We start from the raw sequence: 3756 nt of genomic DNA on the forward strand, positions 1-3756 counted from the left end.
CTGGACTTTGTCGTCTTTGTTTTGTCTTTGGGACAGAGTTAAATTATGTTTATATTTGAAATGGAAAAACCTGAACAATTACAAAATAAATCTACTGAAGTCACAGAGAGAACGGCGACGATCTGCTCCATATTTAAGATTTACTACAACTTTAAATACATGAAACATTAAGATTCACTCATTTATTTCAACAGTTTTACAAAAAGGCCAATTTATTACATTTATTATTCTCTTCATTACATTGATTATTCTATTTATTACATTATTTTTCTTTTTTTTTTATTACACACAGTATTTTTTTCTACTGAGGAGATCACCGACTTGTCTCCACAGATGTGTGAATGTTCCACAGTGTGGCTTTAAACTTCTGTCTTGTGTTACTCATTACGTCCTTCTACACAGATCTGACTCGTACTGTGGCCTGGAAGTGCCTCCAACAGGAAATAAGTTCAGTCCCAAACTGTGAACCAACAACAGCTCCACCGAGCGGGTGGTGCGCCCTCACCCCTCACTGAGCGGGTGGTGCACCCTCACCCCTCACTGAGCGGGTGGTGCGCCCTCACCCCTCACCGAGCGGGTGGTGCGCCCTCACCCCTCACCGAGCGGGTGGTGCGCCCTCACCCCTCACCGAGCGGGTGGTGCGCCCTCACCCCTCACCGAGCGGGTGGTGCGCCCTCACCCCTCACCGAGCGGGTGGTGCGCCCTCACCCCTCACCGAGCGGGTGGTGCACCCTCACCCCTCACTGAGCGGGTGGTGCACCCTCAGCCCTCACGGCTCTTTCTCAGTTTGTTTTTGGCCCTTCTGTCGGTGGAGGATTTGTGAGCTGCACATTTTTGTTCTGTGATTAACGACGTTTGAAACACTCCCAAAAAACATTATTCACATTTGGATTGATTTACTCCAACGGCCAAAGTAAATCTCAAACTGCACAAATTAAAAATCTGAGATATTTCAGTTTAAACATAAATCACAGACGCAGATGAACGAGAATGAGCCACGTTCAGGACGAGCCGTGATCAAAATGGAACTTTGTGTTTCAGCCAAAATAAAATATTGTGATCTGTCTCAGTTTGGACTTTATCAAGACGTCGAAGACACAGGAGCCGCAACAAAACCACCATGAACCTGAAGGCCACGCGTCCCGGGCCCCGCCTCCCGAGCCCCGCCTCCCGGGCCCCTCCTCCCGGGCCCCTCCTCCCGGACCCCTCCTCCCGGGCCCCTCCTCCCGGGCCCCTCCTCCCGGGCCACGCGTCCCGTGACAATAATGTAAGAATAATGTCAATAATAATGTCGCTCTGTTATTTATGAGGAAAAGGTCAGAAAAATGCTCTTTTTATTCAGTTAAAGCCGCGTGTTCATTGGTTGGCGTAATGAGCCGTAATGAGCCGTAATGAGCCATATTGAGCCGTAATGAGCCGTAATGAGCCATCCAATCAGAAACACACACATCGACCCTGAATAAACTTTCCCTTTTTACAGTAACGCGTCTTGACTCCACTTTTCAAACACGTCTCAACTTCAAGTTCAAGGTAAATAAATAGTAAGTACTGGTACTATCTATAGTACTTACTGTAGTATATACTGGCAAGTACTGGTACTTTCCGTGGTACTTACTGCTGTTTGTACTTTTAAGTATTGAAGTAGTTACCAGTGAGACCGGACTGTACTTTAAAGCCAGACATTATGGTAGTTGGCTGGTAATTACTGGTACTTTCTGTAGTACTTACTGTTTATCTGTGCTACTTCTTCTATAGTAATTACCAGTACAAATACTGGTACCACTCTGTAGTACTTACTATCACTTGTACTGCTATTGACTGAGGTATTTAAAAGCAATATGAGGCCGTACCACTGATATTTACAATGGTACCAGTACTAGTACCAGTACTTATTAGTCCAAGTATCACTTCTTGTACCACTATAAGTACAGCTGTAAGTACCACAAAGTACCACTATATCAGTGCTGGGCCGTCTCTGCTGGCCAAAAAAATATATCTGAATGACAGACTGATGTTAATTATATTTTGTCCATGAATACTGATTAAATAATTATAAATGGTCTGTCCTTCCCTTCGTAGCTTTTACCCTTAAGCGTTTAGCCAATCACATTTCAGACACCATCTGTTGCCAGGCAGAGTCAACGTCAAATACATCTGCCTGGAGGCCTCAGCTCTGCCCTCGAGTCAAACATAAGTGTCCATCAAACTATCGCTTCAACCAATCAAATGTTGAGTTGTTGACACCGAGGCCCCGTAGCAGGAGCACGGTAACCGCGTATTCACCACGTTTGACCGGCTGGTCAGAGCGGGTATTAGCCGGAGCTAGCAAACTGCATCTGTAGAGCCGCACAACACAAATATATAACCCACAACGGCTGCCGACCGAAGCTAGCGAGCCTGTCCCGACTGAAGCTAACGAGCCTGTCCCGACTGAAGCTAACGAGCCTGTCCCCACTGAAGCTAGCGAGCCTGTCCCCACTGAAGCTAACGAGCCTGTCCCCACTGAAGCTAGCGAGCCTGTCCCCACTGAAGCTAACGAGCCTGTCCCCACTGAAGCTAACGAGCCTGTCCCCACTGAAGCTAACGAGCCTGTCCCCACTGAAGCTAACGAGCCTGTCCCCACTGAAGCTAACGAGCCTGTCCCCACTGAAGCTAACGAGCCTGTCCCGACTGAAGCTAACGAGCCTGTCCCGACCGAAGCTAACGAGCCTGTCCCGACCGAAGCTAACGAGCCTGTCCCGACCGAAGCTAACGAGCCTGTCCCCACTGAAGCTAACGAGCCTGTCCCGACCGAAGCTAACGAGCCTGTCCCGACCGAAGCTAACGAGCCTGTCCCGACCGAAGCTAACGAGCCTGTCCCCACTGAAGCTAACGAGCCTGTCCCGACCGAAGCTAACGAGCCTGTCCCCACTGAAGCTAACGAGCCTGTCCCCACTGAAGCTAACGAGCCTGTCCCCACTGAAGCTAACGAGCCTGTCCCCACTGAAGCTAACGAGCCTGTCCCGACTGAAGCTAGCAATGATCTAATAACAGAGGAAACTATGTGGAGTTTCTTTCTCTCATTGACCAACACGGACATTATCACTGTCCACTAATGAAGTGTTAAGTTAAAAAAAGCACCGTTTGTCTCTGTTATGGTGGATGAGACGACGCGAGTGACGCTGCTCTGGTCCTGCGTGACGTCACGGCACAGGTGTTACGTTACGGCACAGGTGTTACGTCACGGCACAGGTGTTACGTCACGGCACAGGTGTCACAGGTGTCACATTTGTAGATGTCCCCTGTGGGGCTGAGGACACTGTTGGTCTTATCCATGTTTTGGTGCAAACGTCTGGATAAAGTGGCACAGAGTTTGGACGGCGCCGCGGTCACGTCTTCTGGATTGAACGGGTGAGTAAAATGTTGCTATTTTCTTAAATATTATTAAGTTTAAGTTTATGAGGTTATTATTATATTATATTATTATTGATGTTTTGTGTGTGTTACTTGTGCGTCCCGTGTGTGTTTCTTCAATAAAAGACTTTATTGTGGATACACGTGTTTTCTGCGTCGCAGCGGCTCTTTGTCCTGCGTTTGTGCACAGATTGTTTTTATAAAATACTTATTGATAAGTGGATTATTCAGACGTGGCACCACTGAAGGCCACTGAGTTATACAGTAAGTATCAGTATAAGTACCAGCCAAAGTACCACCAGAAGTACCATAGTAACTACCCCAGTAAGTACCACTGTAAGTACCACAGTAATCACCAGTCCA

The sequence above is a fragment of the Periophthalmus magnuspinnatus genome, chromosome 13 (assembly GCF_009829125.3).
Source record: "Periophthalmus magnuspinnatus isolate fPerMag1 chromosome 13, fPerMag1.2.pri, whole genome shotgun sequence".
Lineage (NCBI taxonomy): Eukaryota > Metazoa > Chordata > Actinopteri > Gobiiformes > Gobiidae > Periophthalmus > Periophthalmus magnuspinnatus.